This window comes from Vulpes vulpes, chromosome 6 (assembly GCF_048418805.1).
Source record: "Vulpes vulpes isolate BD-2025 chromosome 6, VulVul3, whole genome shotgun sequence".
Lineage (NCBI taxonomy): Eukaryota > Metazoa > Chordata > Mammalia > Carnivora > Canidae > Vulpes > Vulpes vulpes.
This window is the reverse complement of record NC_132785.1, coordinates 39,646,243-39,665,496: the sequence shown is the minus strand read 5'-3', so window position 1 is coordinate 39,665,496 and position 19,254 is coordinate 39,646,243. Positions and strand designations below refer to the sequence as shown.

At 35.2% G+C, this 19,254-nt stretch overlaps 1 pseudogene; it reads right to left on the bottom strand.

Moving 5' to 3' along the window:
• Positions 1 to 906: 906 nt before the first annotated feature.
• Positions 907 to 18,794, bottom strand: LOC112923754 (transcription factor IIIA pseudogene; annotated as a pseudogene).
• Between the last annotated feature and the right edge of the window lie 460 nt (positions 18,795 to 19,254).

The window sequence follows — 19,254 nt, the reverse complement described above, 5'->3', positions numbered from 1 at the left end:
GTAGCAGGCAGATGTAACAATCGCAGACTGGACTGCGATTTTTTTTTTTTTTTTGTAATTTAATGAACATTTATTGTACATTTCAATCAAGTGAAAGGCCCCATAGGCTGAGGGAAATACAAGTGAAAATAAGATTCAGCACCCCCCCCCCCATCTTTCCAGAGTAGTGGATACAGGTACAAGCCACTTTGTAAGGCAGGCCTTTTTTTTTTTTTATAAGTACCATATTTAATGCACAATTAAAATATTGTGGGAATGGACAGGAGATTCACTCAGAATGAAATTTTTGCCTCAAAGGCCATTGCACCTGATTTTCTGATTTATAACTGTCACAGAGCCCCAGGAGGATGGTACCCCTCCTCAACCTTAGCAGGAACAGAACTGCCTGTCCGAATGGCTGCCACGGCTCACACCCAAGCACCGGGCTGTTAAAGCACAGGTCAGACTAACCAAACTAACCAGTTGGAGAAAATAGTTTTTTTAAATTTATTTATTAATGAGAGATAGAGAGGGGGCTGGGCAGAGACACAGGCAGAGGGAGAAGCAGGCTCCATGCAGGGAGCTCGAGGTGGGACTCGTGGGGCCACCAGGGCTGCCCGAGAAAATAGTTCTAAATAAATAAAATCTTTAGAGAGAGAGAGAGAGAGAGAATATGAGTGGGGGAAGGGACAGAGGGGGAAGGAGAGGGAGAAGCAACTCCCTACTGAGCATGGAGCCCGACCCATGACTATCCCAGGACCCTGAGATCATGACTTGGGTCAAAGCCAAGAGTGGGGTGCTTAACCACCTTAGCCACCCAGGGGCTCCTCCTGGAGGAAATTTTTTTTTTCAGATGTGCATCAGTGATTTTAATAAAGAAAAACGTCGTTCTGAGAGGAAATAGCTCGCTCATGTGTAGTCGTTTAAACAAAGCAACGTGAGGTTTAGCTGAGGGTAAGGATTGCAACTGTGGAGAGCACCTTGTCTTCGGTACAGTTCAGGGTCTCTCCATTCTTAGGCACAGATAAGCCTTGTTCTTGCTTCTTTTTAGGAGGAATATAGCCACTGAGACGAGAGGCAAACTCCGTTTTTCACCAGATCGTTTTACTTTGAGCTTCCTCTTGTCAGGGTCATGCACAACAGCATGCCTAGTGAGACTGTTTCATTGCAGATGTTTTGCCACAGCCTTCCTGTTCACAAGGGAATGGGCGCCTCTCCCCGTGGAAAGAGAGGATGTGGCTCTGGAGGTTGAACACGGCCGTGTAGGTTCTGCTACAGCCTCCTCTTGGACACTGGCACACGTCCCTTTCTGGGGCGTGGGTTTTCATGTGCTGCTTAAGGTAATCCTTGCACTTAAATGTCTTCTGGCATACTTCACATTTTATGTCCTCTTTATGGGTTTCTCTCACATGTTTCAGAAGCTCTGTCCATGTTTTGGCTGCAAAGGAACATTTGTCTTTTTGACACATACAGCCCTGGTGGAGCTTCCCGTGTCGCTTCGGCCTGCTGGGTGAGGTGAGGTGTTTCCCACACCTCCATGGGCACACGCACACCTGGACAGCAGCTGGCTGGTGTGCTGGCACTGATGGCTTCTCAGCCGCTGGGGTTTCTTGAAGGCCTCCTTACAACCTTCAAAAGTGCATACATATTGTTTTTGTTGATCTTCGTGTTTGCGTTCAAAATGTTTGTTCAAGTTTGATTTTGTGTTGAATTTCTGATCGCAGCCACTAGCTGGACAAACCAATGGCTTTTCCCCAGTGTGAATCAGAATGGGGCGGCTGAGCTGGTAGTCCCTGACAAAGGCTTTGCCACAGCCTTCATGGTCACAAACAAATGGTCTGTTACTGGTTTGTCTTCTTTTTTTTAAAATTTTTTTTATTTTTTTTTATTTATTTATGATAGTCACACAGAGATAGAGAGAGAAGCAGAGACACAGGCAGAGGGAGAAGCAGGCTCCATGCACCGGGAGCCCGACGTGGGATTCGATCCCAGGTCTCCAGGATCGCGCCCTGGGCCAAAGGCAGGCGCCAAACCGCTGCGCCACCCAGGGATCCCCTGGTTTGTCTTCTTTAGGGGCTATTTGGCTGTGTGCTTTCTCCGTGCTTCCTAAACGTAGCTGCACCTTGGAATCACGTGGGGATCTTTTGCACACTCCAAGCCCAGAGCAGATCCCCGACCAATGAAACCACAGTTTCTGGAGGTACGAAATAGGAGTCAGAAGTTTTGGGAACGCTCCAGGGATTGCGAGGTGCAGGAAAGTTTGGGAACCATAAATAAATATTTAAAAACCTGTAATATTTTCAGCTTTGTTCTTCTTTCTCAAGATTGTTTTGGTATCTAGGGCCTTTTGTGATTCTTTACAAAATTTAGTATTATTTGTTCTACTTTTATGAAAAATGTTATTTTGATAGAGATTGCATTGAATCATAAATTGCTTTGACTATTATCAACATTTTAACAATATTCTTCCAGTTCATGTGCATGCACTTTCTATTTGTGTTATTTTCAATTTCTTTCATCAATCATCAGTATTTTATAGTTTTCAGAGTATAATAAGCCTTTACCTCTTTTGTTACACTTATGCCTAGGTTGTTTTCTGTTTGTTTTTCATGCAACAGTAATTTGAGCTGTTCTCTTCATTTATTTTTCTGCTGCTTCACTATTATTGTATAGAAACATCAATTATTTCTGGGTATTTATTTTCTATCCTGCAGATTTGCTGAATTCATTTATTGTTTCTGGCTGTTGTTTTGGGGAGTCTGTAAGGTTTTCTATGTATGTTATCTGCACATAATGAGTGTTTAACTTCTTTATCAATATGGATGATTCATTCTTTTTCTTATGTGATTTCTGTGGCTGGGACTTCTAGTATTACGTTGAATAAAAGTGACAAGAGTGGACATTTTTGCCTTGTTCTGATCTTGGAGGAAAAGCTCTCAGTTTTTCACCATTGAGAATAATGTTAACTGTGGGTTGTGGTTTTGTTTTTGTTTTCTTTTACATATGGCCTTTATTTTGATGAGGCATTTCCTTGTAAACCCACTTTGTCGAGAATTTTTATCATAAATGGATGTCAGATTTTCACAAATGCTTTTTCAGCATCTGTTGCCAGGATCATATGATTTACATCCTTCTTTTTGTTGATGTGGTTCATCACATTGGTTGATTTGCAAATATTGAAATATTCTTGCATCTCTAGAATAATCCCCACCTGACTATGGTGCATAATCCTTGTAATGTTTTGTTAAATATTGTTTTTGCTATTTTATTAAGGATTCTTGCATCTGTATTTATCAGGATATTGGCCTGTAGTTTTCTTTTGTGGTGTCTCTCTGGTTTTGGTATTAAAGTAATGGTGGCTTTATAGACTCTATTTGGAAGCTTTCCTTCCACTTCTATTTTTTTGGAGTAGTTTGTGCTGAATATGCATTAACTCTTCTTTAAATGTTTGATAGAATTCACCTGTAAATACATTTGGTCCTTGACTTTTACTTTTTTGGTAGTTTTTTGGTTACTGATTTAATTTTGTTACTAGTAATTGTTCTGTTTGGACTTTTTATTTCTTCCTGAATCAGTTTTGGAAGACTGTATATTTCTAGAAATTTATCCATTTATTCTAGGTTATCTAGTTGTTGGCAAATAATTTTTGTAGTATTATCTTATAATCCCTTGTTTTTCTGTGGTGTCAGTTGTTAATTCTCTCTTTTGTTTCTGATTTTATTTATTTGAGCTTTTTCTCTCTCTTTTTTTTTTTGTGTTCTTGATGAGTCAGGGTGCAAGTTTATTAATTTTGTTAATAATGAACATATTTTAATTGCAAAATTAAATGAGACCAATATTAAACCTAAGTCTCAGTTTATTTTCCAAGTTACAGAACTCTGAAACCTGAGTATTATCTTCTACACTAATGATGCTTCAAATTTATGCAGTCAACATAAACCTCAGGGGGTATTACCAAGTCTTTTCTATAAACTTATCACAAAAACATCATGTAAAGATTTGACTTACCCTGACTAGATAAGATGTGTAATTTCATGCATAATATTTATCCAGTAAGTCAAGTTCATATCAAAACCTGGAACAATTTGAACTGATGTCTTATTAATCCTCAGTAATCTTAAATTTTAAGTAAAAGACCAATGATAATTAAAATAGTTACTGCTGATAAATGCCATTATTAATTTAACAGCTTATTTTTTGCTTCAGGGCATTTTTACCCAAATATTCCCTGCTTATTTATAGATGCTACTTCATTCATCTACTTTACAGAGACAGACACTCTTAAAATTTTAGCTGTTGTCAGTAAAATTAAATCATATTTTTTTTTCATTTTTTTCTCACCTATTCAGAAAACATTCTCAACCAAGTATATAAAGACATGTATTTCTGTTTTGGATTTTTTTTTTTTTTTAATTTTAGGACATTTTTCAATACTTGAATTTTGAGGATCAACTTCCAGAAGTGCTCCTTATATTAGAAATATGCTTATATTAAATCAGTAAATGTTGAGTTTCAGTTATATGATTAAGAAAATATTAGCCAATGGGTATAGCCAATATCAAACTTCTTCCTGGTACAATGACAATGGCCTGTTTTGTTTGTTTGTTCTTTGTTTGTATTTCAGCAACTTAACACTTTAGAATGATCAAGCCCATTACCTAGTAACACTCACTTACCTATGGAACAAAATCCTGAAAATTCAGTGTTTTGTTTTGTTTTTTTTTTTTTTTTAAATGTCTTTAGTCCAGTTAAATGCTGTGGTCAGGGGCACTTGGGTGGCTCAGTGGTTGAGCATCTGCCTTTGGCTCAGCTCGTGATCCCGAGGTACTGGGATTGAGTCTTGCATCAAGCTCCCTGCGGAGAGCCTGCTTCTCCCTTTGCCTATGTCTCCTCCTCTCTCTGTGTGTCTATCATGAATAAATAAATAAAATCTTTAAAAAAAAATTAGAAAATATGCTCTAGTCAAAGTTGAGATGTTTCTTGAAAAATACAGTTCTGCTTTACACTGAATTAAATACTTTTTTACACTTTTTCTTTGTAGAAGAAATTAAACATATATTTTTAATTTAAAAATTAATTGCAATATAATTTATATACAGTTCTGTTTCCCATGGGAAACACAGTTCTGTGTGCAATGTAGTGATTCAACAATTCTACATATTACTCAGTGCTCATCATGATTAGTATACTCTTAATTTCCTTCATCTATTTCAATCATCCCTTACCCACCTCCTCTCTACTAACCATCAGTTAATTCTCTATATTTAAGAGTCTGCGTTTTTGCCTTTTTCTTTGTTTTAGAGATTCCTAAACTCTACATATGAATGAAATCATATGGTATTTCTCATTTTCTGACTAAATTCACTTGGCATTATACCCTCTAGATCTAGCCATGTTGTTGCAGATGGCAAGGTTTCATTTTTTATGACTAAGTAATATTCCATTTTATATATGCATGTGCTACCTGTTCTTTATCCATTCATTTATCATGGACACTTGGGTTGCTTCTATACTTTAGCTATAATAAATAATGCTGCAGTAAACATAGAAGTACATATATCTTTTCAAATTAGAGTTTTCATATTCCTTGTGTAAATACCCAGTAGTAGAATTACTGGACCATGTGGTAATTATATTTTTATGTTTTTGAGGAATCTTCATACTGTTTTCCACAGTAACTGCACCAGTTTGCATTCCTACCAACAGTATATAAGGGTTCCTTTTTCTTCACATCCTTGCCAACACTTATTTCTTGTGCATTTTACTTTAGCTATTCTTACAGGTCTGAAGTCATATCACATTGTGGTTTTGATTTGCATTTCCCTGCTGATGAGTGATGTTGAGCATTTTTTTCCCGTGTCTGTTGGCCATTCATATGTCTTCCTTAGAAAAATATCTGTTTGTATTTTCTGCTTTTTTTTTTTAAATTGGATTTTATTTTGGTGTTAACTTGTGTTGGTTCTTTATATATTTTGGATACTAACCCTTTATTGGATTGTCATTTTCAAATACTTTCTCCCATCCAGTAGGTTGTCTTTAGTTTTGTTGATTATTTCCTTTGCTGTGCAGAAGCTTTTTATTTTGATTTAGTACCAATAGTTTTATTTCTTCCTTTTGCCTCTCTTGCCTTAGAAGACATGTCTAGAAATATGTTGCTATGGCCAATATAAGAGAAATTACTGCCTGTGCTCTCTTCTAGGATTTTTATGGTTTCACGTCTCACATTTAGGTCTTAAATCCATTCTGAGTTTCTTTTTGTGTGTGTAGTGTTAGAAAGTGGTGCAGTTTCATTCTTTTGCATATAGCTCAAACATATACTTTCATTTTAACAATACAAAATCAACCAAGACATAAGAATTGGTGAGTGCTAAGCAAGTTAGAATTTATATAATTTTCAATGTAAGAGGTAGAAATTTCATACCAAATAAAACTGAATGGGAAAGAACAAGCAGATAAATGGTTGTTTTCCCTGAAACTTTTATGAATGTTTCAAAAAAAATTTCAATATAAACTAGTTCTCATTGCTCTAGTAAAGGCATTATAAATAAGAATCTCAATCCATAAGTGCAATTGCTATCTCTGCATTTTTATAGGGCAGGATGTATGTATGAATAGGTGGATTGAATATGACTGTGCATCAAACACTTTCCCTATCTGCATTCTCTTTGGAAGATAGTAAATAAACCACTAACTTTTTACATTATTACTCTAAATGAAATTACTTAGTTATTACTCTAAGTGAAGTTAATTGGCCTGAAAAAGAGTAGCTCATGAGGAGCTGCAAACTCTTTAAGAGGTCAGCATAGTAGGTTTGCTCCATAGCAATAGTAGTGACTATTCAACAAGATACACCTCTCAGTATGTTTCAATGTGATACAATACAGATATGAGCAATAAGCAGTGAGTCACACTCTTGCCTCTTAATACCAGCAAAACAACAAGAGGTTAATTCTAGTTTTCTGTCCACTCTAGTTAATGTTGGCTGATGAAAATTTGCTTACTAGTTTTGCTAACTAGTTTCAATTTAAATCTGTGGCTAAACTCAGTTGGGCTTTAGTGCTGCTTGATGTTTCTATCACATATATAAAACATTTGGTCCACTTATTCTTCTGTTCTCCTAAAAATTTATTTCATATCTCTATTCTTTCCAAATCCCCATTTCTTCAAATTCCCTACTCACTCTCAGCTGAAGAGTTTATTTATTTCACTGGTAAAACAAAAGCCGTAAGAAAAGAACTGATGTAGTGTTCTTTTTTTAGTTTTTGTTTTACCAGTGAAATAAGAAGTCTTCAAACTGTGACTGGAGCAATGAGCCCCCCCCCCCCCCCGACTTTTATATTTTTTAACCTATATAAAAGTCTGTGAGGACAAAGTGCTGAGATGCCATGGAAGCTCCTTAGTAATTACAGAATTGTATTCCTCTTTTCTGCTTTCCTGTTCTTAATAAATGGCTTATACTCTCAAGTTTGACTCTGGGCATTAAATGATTACAAGATTTCCAATGATGATTTCTGAATTCCAAGCAGAAATAGAAAGGACAAAAAGAAAAGTACATATCCCCTACTAAATCAGCTCCCTTTAAAGGAATTCGCAAGAAGCCTACACTCATTCTCTTTACTTATAGTTTATCATCTCTCCATTTCATGGAAGACTGGGCACAGGGTAATGCTCATAACAGAGGGAGTCTATGTCTGTGAAAGATGGGACAATGGATATTGGATTAGCAGCTAGTAATGTCTATGACAGTTACCTGTGTGTCAAAATCTTCACACTTGACCTTAGGCCAAAGTCTGAGAAATAATAAAATCTTGATTTAAAATATGAGGTCACGGGGCAGCTCCAGTGGCTCAGTGGTTTAGTGCTGCCATCAGCCCAGGGTTTGATCCTGGAGGCCCCAGGCTTGAGTCCCACGTCAGGTTCCCTGCATGGAGCCTACTTCTCTCTCTGCCTGTGTCTCGGCCTTTCTCTCTCTGTGTCTCTCATGAATAAATAAATAAAATATTTAAAAACAAACAAAAAACCCCCCCCAAAAAAACAAAAAAACAAAATATGAGGTCACTGAGTAATCCTTTCCATCTCATCTGGATATTGTTTTATATGAGGAGAAGGAAGGTATAAAGTAGAACACAATGTATCTCGTCTCATCACACCCAATATACAATAGTAGAGAATGTACAGGAAAATCAATCTCTCTCTCTCTCTCTCTCACACACACACACACACACACGCACACACACCTTTCCCAATCAGAAAAGAGGAGAACAGAAAACATGCCAGGCACTGACTCAGAACAATGCTCAAAACCCATTTATGAGGTCTCTTACCTTGGTAATAGAATAAGGACTTTGTTTTCCTCTGTACATGTGTCTCTGCATCATAAATAAAATGTTTCTTCACTATTAATTACCTTTGTAATTCATTGTGAGATGCTTATTGAGGAAGAAGGGGTTTTACAGGACATTTCACACTTCAAAGAGTAGTTTAGTTTTGGGAGTTTATGATTGTTCTGAGGGCTGTATCACATGCAAAGGTAGGTGTGTGTGTGTGTGTGTGTGTGTGTGTGTAAGGGGGGTGGTAGACAAGGACAGCCAAGTTTTAAATATTTTTGTAGTTAATATTCTCAAAATCCTATAAGGTTGCCTTTACTTTCTGGGCAATTCCTTGTGTGACTAATTACAACCAAGAAGTTGTCTAGATACAGCTTTTGAAGCACAAAGATTCTCATGTTTTACTTACTGACAATTATGTTCCATTTATCTTCTCAAGCCTCATATTGGCAGTTATCCTGAAACTATATAAAACTATAATTAAGAAGAAAATATTTTAATATGGTCATCATGGGTAAGCTCAATCTCAATATATGGCAGGGATTATCAGTGGAAGATGCCTTAAGTCTATTGCATACGGTTTCTCTCCTGGTAAGATTAATTTTCTGCAATAACTGCTTTAAGAGCTCCAGTTTGGGCTACAGAACAGTAACAGTTGGCTTTTTTCCCTGTGCTTGGCTCCAAATTATAGGACTCTCGATGAACTCTGATTGCAGGGCATGGGCAGAGTACATCCCCACTATCAAAACAGTTATTTCCTTTCATTTTTGCTTGCAACCTTGATAACTTTATCTGAATTCATGTTTTTCTTGAAGAACTTTACTGAATAAAGCCTAAAGGAGGTATCATATAAAATGCTCTAAACATTTCTTATCATTTTCTTTAGTTTCAAATTCTCAGTAAACATGCAGTCTGCTTTTAAATATACACAAAGTAAAGGTTTGACCAAATATTACTTAGTAGTAGTACTAATACATCGACTCTTTCTTGGTTTATACCTATGTGATGCCTCCTCACTACCTTTGTTCAGTCACATTTTACTTTGTGTCACTACAAACCTCTCACTTACAAATTATGTCTACTAAAAGAATTGTGTTTAGTAAACACCAGAAACATGCATAAATAAGTTAGAAGTTTATTTTTCTTTCTTTTTTTTTTCTTAAAGATTTTTATTTATTTATTCATGAGAGACAGAGAGGCAGAGACATAGGCAGAGGAAGAAGCAGACTCCATGCAGGGGAGCCCGACATAGGACTCAATTCCGTGTCTCCAGGCTCACAGCTTGGGCTGAAGGCAGCGCTGAACTGCTGAGCCACACGAGCTGCCCCTTATTTTTCTTTCAAGTAAAACATACCCGGAAGAAGGTAGTTCATGTTTGCTTCTGGTGTCTTCATACTAGAAATGAATGAGTGTCTTCTATTCTCTGTGTATCAGAGAGACAAGATTCCTGATGAAGATTCAGTCTACTCTTCCTCGTTCTAAGGAAGTAGACAGAAGGATGGGTAAAGGAGAAAAGGCTCTGTTTAACTGATCACAGACAATGAATCATGCTTACTCTCAGTAGCAAAAGCTATTGCAAGAGTGGCTGTGACATTTAACTTTAAAAATATTGTCCAACCCAGTAAAACAAGGATTATTCAATAATTAAGGAGTGATTGCTTATTCAAAAGAGTACATAACCCCATCATCACATCTGCATGTATACTCACTCTGCTTTATCTAAATGAATATTTAGGCTCCTCGTGAAAATTTTTGCAATATATTAGCATTATATTTAATGTTTCTGTATGTTGGCTATTTTAAATAATGCTAAAATGAACATGGGAATACATATCCTTTGAATTAGTGTTGTCATTTTCTTCTGATAAATACTCAGAAGCAGAATTGCTGGATTATATGGTAAATTATAGTTCTATTTTTTTAATGTTTTCAGAAACCTCCATACTGCTTTCCATAGTGGCTGCACCATTTTGCATTGCCATTAAAAGTGCACAAGGGTTCCCTTTTTTTCCACACCCTCACCAACACTTGTTATTTTTTGTTTTTGGTTTGTGCTTGTTTTGTTTAATATATAAGGGCCATTCTGACAGATGTGGTCATAACTCATGCAGTTTTGATTTGCATTTCCTTGATGAGTGTCTTTTCATGTACTTGTTGGCTATCTTTATGTCTTTTTTGGAAAAATGTCTATTTAGATTGATTATTGTTGTTTTCTATTTAGTTGTATGAGTTCTTTATATATTTTGGATATTGGGATCCCTGGGTGGCGCAGCGGTTTGGCACCTGCCTTTGGCCCAGGGCAGGATCCTGGAGACCCGGGATCGAATCCCACGTCGGGCTCCCGGTGCATGGAGCCTGCTTCTCCCTCTGCCTGTGTCTCTGCTTCTCTCTCTCTCTCTCTCTCTCTCTCTGTGTGTGACTATCATAAATAAATAAAAATTTTAAAAAAGGGTTTATTTTGGATATTAACTCCTTCTCAGATATAAGATTTGCAGATACATTCTTCCATTCAGTAGATTGTCTCTTCATTTCATTAATGGTTTCCTTTACTGTGCAGACTTTTTTAGTTTCATGTAGTCCTACTTGCTTATTTTTGCTTTTATTGTCTTTCTTTTGGTATCAGTTTCAAAAAAATTACAATCTCCAGGATGACTGCCTAGGTTTTGTTCTAAGAGTTCTGTAGTTTCTGGTCTTATATTCAAATCTTTAGTTCATTTTGAATTAATACTTGTGCATAAGATAGTGCAGTCTCATTCTTTTGCATGTGACTGACAAATTTTCACAACACCATTTATTGAAGAACCTATCCTTTTCCCATTGTATATTCTGGGCTCCTTGGTCATAAATTAATTAATCATATACGTATGGGTTTATTATTGGTTCTGCATTCTGTTCCATTGATCTATGAATCTGTTTTTATTTCAATACCATACTGTTTTTATTATTATAGCTTTGTAATATTGTTTGAAATTAGGGATTATGGTGCCTCCAGTATGATTTCTACCTTAAAACATTTTTGTTATATACCATTTTCTATTAACTTTGCCTCATTTCTTCTTTATGCTGAATTGTTCAATGATATTGGCATTAGCTGCAAGTGGCTATTTAAATTTTAATTAAATATAATTAAAATTTAGTTTTTCACTCACACTGTACAAGTTATTCAATAAACAGGTACTGCTGATGACTATCACGTTGGATAATACTGATGGTATAACTCCATTATAGAAAATCTATTAGAGAGCTCTATATAATGAAAATAAATAAGATTTTAGCACTGGAAGATAATAGAATAGTACATCTCAAATCTTGACAGATGCAGCAAATATTCTATGTAAAGGAAATTGTATAGCTTTAAGTGCATAATTAGAAAGGAAAAAAGTTGAATGTTAATGAGTTTATAAAAACAACAAAATATAACCCCAATGTATGTAAAGTATATACTAAGAAAATAAAAAAATGGAAAATAGGCATATAAAGAGGATCAAAAAAGCCAAAAGTTGATTCTTTGAAATTAGTAACGAAATTCATCAACCACTATTCAGGCTTATCCAGGAAAAACAAATGTTACCTAGAAAATAAGTGCAAAAATTAATACAGGATTAATGATAGATATAACAATGGTTAGGAAGAAAATGTGATTTACTATTCATAATATTGCTCAAATAAATTTAAGCATGGACAAATATAGCAATATCTATCTAGAAAAATGTGATTTACTAGTGCTAAGTCAAGAACAAATAGGCATCCTGAATAATGACATAATTATTAAAATAATTGAAATAGTAGTAAAAATACAACATTAGATCAGATTTTATAGGCTAGTTCTACCAGATTTTCAGTGTGTAGATCATTCCAATATTATAGTAAACTAGAAAATCGAAAAGAGTAATATTCTGAAACTCATTATGTCCATTCATTAAGATTAATGCCATAGCGGAAAAGAGTACAAAAGGGAAAATACAGACCAATGAACAAATAGGAAAGGTTTTAAAATATATTAGTAATTGGTATTAAATTCAGTAGCATATAAGAGTGATATAACATGAGTAAATAGAATTTATCCTTAAAAAATCCGGGTTGATTTAACAATAGAAATACATGAATACTTTTGTCATATGTACTAATTAAAGGTTATAGAATCATTTTTATTGATGCTAAAAAGCTTAAAAATATATAAGAATATATATTCAGTAACCATTTATTATAACTATTCTTAGCAATCTAGAAATTACAGGTACATCATGTGAACTCAACAAAACACTCTATAACACACCCTATTATTAATTTTTTTAAAAAGTTGAAATATAGTTGACACATAACGTTACATTAGTTTTAGATGTATAGCATAATAATTCAACAAGTCTGTAGGTTATGGTAAACCGCAAGTGTAGCTACCATCTACCACTGTATGATGCTATTACAGTACCATTGACTATATTCCCTATGCTTTGCCTTTCATCCTTGTGACTTATTCATCCATAACTGGAAGTCTGTATCTCCTACTCCTTTTCACCCATTTGCCCATCTCTCAGTCCTCTCCCCTCTCTCAACATCAGTTTTTTCCATGTATTTATGGATCTGTTTCTGCTTCTTGTTTATTCTTTAGTTTTTAAGATTCCATGTATAAGTTAGATCCTGTGGTATTTGTCTTTCTCAGTCAAACTTATTTTATTTGGCATAATACTCTTCAGATCCATCCAAGTTGTCACAAATGTCAAGATCTCATTCATGTATGTATGTGTGTGTGTGTATATATGTGTGTGTATACATATATAAACATACATATGTATGTTACATACACACACACACATATATATATGTTTATACAAACATCACATCTTCTTTATCTATTCATCTATTGATGGACACTTAGGTTGCTTCCATCCTTGCCTGTTGTAAATAATGCTACAATAAACATAAGGGTGCATGTAGTTTTTCAATGTGGTATTTTTTGTTTTCTTTGGATAAATACCCAGGAGTAAAATTACTGGTTCATATAGTATTTTTAATTTTTAATTTTTGAGGAGCCTCCATACTTTTTCCCATAGTAGCTGCACAAATTTACATCCCCACCAACAGTGCATGTTGGGCTTGAACTCATGACCCTGAGATCAAGACCTGAGCTGAGATCAACAGTTGGATGCTCAACAGACTGAGCCACCCAGGTGCCCCCCAAGTGCATGTTAATGGAGAAGTTTTTAAGTCATTCTGTTTAAAATAAGGAACAAAATATGACTGTTATTGCCATTTCTGTTCAATATTGAAATGGTTGTACATTGAGAGTAAAAAAATAAATACAAAGGACTTGGTAAGAAAAAGAAGAAAAAAAACATTCATTATCTATGAAGCCTATTATACTGTCCCTTTGCATGTTTGTTCTCATCTCTTCCCTGTTCCTGTTCAGCTCTGTTCTGTATGTCAGCTTTCTCCAATTTCCAGGCTTCTTTGAAATTTGGCTTCCTGGTAGGTACAGCCAGTGGAAGCTGTCAGCAGAATCTTGGAGGTTGGGAGGACCATGAAGCTTGCTCTCTCTAAGGTGGTATGTCCAGCAACGACTCTATCTGTTTGTTTGTTTGTTTGTTTGTTTGTTTGTTTGTTTGTTTGTTTTAAACTACAAAAGACAGTTCCTTTGTGATCACAGTTTCTATAGGGAATCTCCCTATTTCCCACTCTCATTATGGTTCTAGCAGTTTCTGGAAAACCTCAGTTTCTGAGCACGGGTAAAAATTATTTCCTTCTAGGGACACCTGGGTGGCTCAGTGGTTGCGCATCTATCTTTGACTCGGTCCTGGGATCAAGTCCCCATCGGGCTCCCTGCGTGGAGCCTGCTTCTCCCTCTGCCTGTGTCTCTGCTTCTGTCTCTCTCTCTCTCTCCCTCTCTCTCTCTGTACTCTCATGAATAAATAAATAAAATCTAAAAAAAAATTTATTTCCTTCCATTGTTTCATCAAAAGTAAGTGGCAGAGGTTTTTGGTTTTTGCTAAATGCTGCTTTTCTCACTTCTTTGGTTGCTCTTCCAGCTTATGTATCCAATCCCTGATGTTAGTATTATTCTCACAGAAATAATTTCTGTGATTTCTCTTAACCTGACCTGAGTCTGAGTAATACAGGTATAGTCCAATAAAGAAGAAAAGGAAGTTCCCAGGACAATGGTAAAGAACTGGAACAGAAAGGAGCTGTAAGCCAAGACAACCAATTGATAAAAATTGAAACCTGAGGATGCAATAAATAGTGAGAAAGGATGTTTTGAGGTATCTTTGGTTTGTTGTTCTTAATTCCACACTAACTCATATATGAAGCTTACTTACCCCTCAGTATTGTTAATTTAAAAGATCCTAAGAGTGGCCATACCCACTTTCATTACATGGCCTAGAATAAACCTTCCTGTTTTTTTTCTTTTAAAGATTTTTAAAAATATATTTATTTGAGAGAGAGAGAGTACAAGCAGGGGGAGGGACAGAAGGAGAGAGAATCCAAAGGAGACTCCCCGTTGAGCATGGAGCCCCCAGCCAAGGCTGGACCACAATCTGAGACCATGACCTGAGCCAAGCCAAGAGCCAGGCATTCAACAGCCTGAGCCACCCAGGTGCCCCTAACATAAACCTTTCTAAATTGATCAATATTCCACATAAATTATACCAGGGATGCAATATCCTTGGCAGGCAATCAGGTAAAGGGGATGTGATTCAAGAAGAGATTCATAATATTTTATTTGCAATGGAAAATAAAGTTCCAGCAAGTAAAGGGGAGAGATTTCAAGAGAGAACAAAGAAAATGGAATTGAGAACGTACCTCAAGTAACATGTTTATTTTTCAGGGTTGTCCACAGGAAAAGAACCAATAGGTTATATATAAAGGAATATAAAGGAGATTTATTATAGGAATTGGCTCACCTTGTGACGGAGGCTGAGGAGTCCCACAGTCTGCTATTTGAAAGCTAGAGATCCAGGAAAGCTGATGATACAATTCAGTTTGAATCCAAAGGCCTGAGAAGCAGAGGAACAATTGGTATAACTCTCAGTCTGAGATCAAAAGCCTGAAAACCAGAAGGCTACAGGTGTGAGTCTTAGAGTCTGAAGACCAGAGAATCAGGAGCTCCTATGTCCTGAGAAGAAGATGGATATCCCAGATCAGGAAGAGAGAGGAATTTACCTTTTACCTTTCTTCTACTTTTTTGTTCCCTTCTAGTCCTCAAAAGGTAGGATGATGCTTACCCATGTTGGTGAGAGTGGCTCCCTTTATTCAGTCTACTGAATCAAAAGCTAATCTCTTCTAGAAACATCATCACAGACACACTCAGAAATAAAATTTTACCAGTTCTCTGGGCATCTCTTAGCACAGTTGAGCTGACAAATAAAATTAACCATCACAAATAGGAGCAGAATTTGAGGAAGGAAGTAGGGGGCTAGGGCTAATACTTGCTGTATGATGCAGGATTACTGCACAGTGGGGATGGAGTTGTTATTGACTTTAAGATTTTGATAAAAGCATCCTTGGACCTTATGGACATCAGAACTTGATTGGTTATGTTCCATGGCCAGAATCAATGTGATTCAGTCTTTGTTTAGGTATCTTGACTAAATATTGGTAACTATTAGTGATGCAAATATTGGAGTCTCATACGCTTATAAGCTACGGATTTTAACTCTAACAACAGTCTAAGATGAACTCTTACAGGGTAGTAATAATGTATTCTGCTTGTCATAGAAAAAAATATTTTTAAGATTTAATTGTATATGGTAATTAATCTGCTTGTAAATTGACAGACATTTGTTAACTTTTTATTTATTCTACAAATACTTTCTGAGCCCATTATGTGTTAGGCACTATCCTAGGTGCTGAGGATATGGCAGTGAATGAACATGTCAGAAAATCCCTGTCCAGAGTTTGTCATATACTATGAGATTTGATTATACATCTAACGAAGTGCCAGTGTGCTTTGGAAAAAAAATTTCAATAATACAAACATGTGGGCACCTGAATGGCTCAGTTAGTGGAGCATCCAACTTTTGATTTCAGCTTAAGTCCTTATCTCAGGATCCTGATATCCAGCCTTGTGTTGGGTTCTGTGCTCAGTGGGAGTCTACTTGAGAATTATCTCCTCTCCCTCTATCCCTCCTCCTACACACTCTTTCTCATGTAAATAAATAAATCTGTAAAAATAATATAAACATGAAAATTCTGGTACTGTGGTAAGTCCAACTTATAAACAGAGTAGAATAAATTTCCTGTATATCATACATTAACATGTTTAAGTTTTGTATTAGATTATTTAAATGTGGTAGATAATGAATATCAGTTATGGTACCTCTATTATTCTCAATTCGGGGGAAAATATGAGTTGATAACCTTATAAACAAGTAAACTTCTAGTTCACTTCTACTGAAGTGATAAATATCTCATTCCCAAAACATCAAATTTCTTATGATGGCCTTGGTAAATTCACCATTGACTTACTCATAATAATTTTCAGTGCAGTAAAAGAAGCATAAGAAAAATCAAAGAATACTATAGTCATATAACTACTAATGAATCCGTATCTTCAAAAATAGAGAAGCTTTTATATCTACATGGAAAAAATCTATCTTTTCGTGTTTTAAATTCCTTTAACAATGTAATGCAAGCTTCTTCTATTTATACTGCATAGTTTACCTTAAGCATTTGAAGATTCATGATTTTGTACATCTGCCTAACCTTAGCACCTGGCTTAAAAATGAATTCTTAGAGTTCATTTTGCAAGGAGAGATTTATAATATTAAAAGTATACCTCAGGCTCTCAATATTTTATGCATTAAATTTGGGAAATTTATTATGAAAAACATGACATTGACTCCAATATTATTTTTAAATGTAGTTTTCATTAGTTTTCCAGCATATACTAAAGAAAGGAAAATTATTAGTTTAAATGAATAAGATTTTTAATATTACCCAGTACAGAGCACAATGAGTAAGATACTCTCTATTAGAAGAAATTGCTTCTCATTGGAGATATTATTAAACTCATTGGAAGGGAGCAGAGATGAATTAGCAGCCTTTGTAACAAATCAGCAGCCACAGAAATCTTGGGAAGAGAATTGCTACTTAAACACACCTTGTATAAGTAATTTCCAGACAGGGAAATTCTATGATGGAAGAGAGAACATAACTTTAAATTTACTAGTTTGCAAGTTCAGGGGAGTAGAGAGTCATTAGAACAATATCCTAAACAAGAAACTGTGAATTTTACAGGCCATTTTCATGATATAATTAAATCACAAGTGTAGCATAATTGTAAATGGAGTGGGGGGGGAACCCCAACAATACAATGATGTTAATAACTAGTTAAAAGAAGAAGGCATTATTATTAAAGGATATCCTCGGAGAATATATTTGTTGGCTTTATCCTTCTATCAAAGCGTCTATATCACCAAGCAGGTAACTTACAAAGATCCATGCTTGGTAATACAGATAACTTGATATAAGTATTTAACTTAAGAATGAACCATCACTTTTGCTATATTGTATTATTCATATGAACATTATATTATATGTCATATTACATTATTATTATATTGATTTCTTCCCTTTATCTATATCTACGTTGTAAAGAATTTATGTGAGAGGTCTTCCAGTTTTGCCCTCTTCCTACAAATGACTTTGCATCACTGTATTTTCAGTAGATGAGTGTTATTCTAAAATGTATTAAAATTCTTCAGAGATTCTACAACTTCTTATACCAGTGATAGTGTTTAGTATTATCTGAAATTGTTTGAAACTGTCAGCTTGACAAATCACTATTACTTTTTTACAATGATTTCACATATAAAAATATTTTCTTATTATATCAATATCACTTTTATTTCTATTTCCTCTACTTAGTTTTTATCAGCAGTATTAAACATCATAATGCTTCATTCATGTCTATTTTCTTTTACCTTTCTCGTCACCTTTCTTCTGATATTTTTACCCACTTATATTTTATTTGTTTACTTTCAAACCTTGTATAAAGAGTTGGTTGCTTCATTTTCCCCCCAGTAATTTGTTTGTAATGTAATCATCTTACTCAGTGCTGTAAGACAAATGCAATTTCTTTAATATGGTCATCAAACAGATTGCCTCTTATAAAGAACTCTAGAGCTGCTTTTATGTGGAGGTCTGAAACATAATTCAATTTGGAAAAACAGTATAAAAGAATAGGTTTTTAAATATGCATGGACAAAAGAAAAAGTAACAATAATTTTGATTAATTTTGAGTCTAAAAGTAAAATTCTGGTCAGTAATGAATTTTTAAATTTTAAAGCTAATAATATCTAAAAAGGTGCTTTACTGTGATATGTATTATTTATAATGTAATAGTCCTCATTATTATAAAAAGCACAATGGCTTAAGAGTTCAGAAATTGGGGGCGTGTTTCAGATATTTGACTTTGGAAAGTCACCGAATTCCCAAGTCTTCTGCTTTTACAATGGCATGAGCAGCAAGACAGCCTGGATAATGCCTTGGCATCCTTACGAGGCAATGAGATACTGAGCCTGTCAATGCAAGTGTAATTTGTATTTGCCTATGGCATCCTTGGTTACTTGGATTTAAATTTGGGTAACTCCTTTGTTCTGGAAACTAATAAAATAATGAACTACCATTCTGAAGATCCAGAAAGCTAATCAATCTCCTTCCTGACAAGTATAAAACTTCTCTGTGTAATCTATTTCATGCTTCACATTCATTGTTTGCTTTTCAGACAGTTATAAAGCTTTTTACTAGGAAATGTTTGCTTTCAGATTCCCTTTAAACGTAAATTCTGTATGAATTTTTAAATACCAAGGACTTCTCTGATAGAAGGGAAACAGTTTGATATATTGTAGGATTCATTAAAAAAGTAAATCACTCATTTAAAAAATACTTTTACTGGTACTGTTGCAGAAGTAAGGGTCGGTTATACAAAGAAACATATGACTTAGCCTCCTAC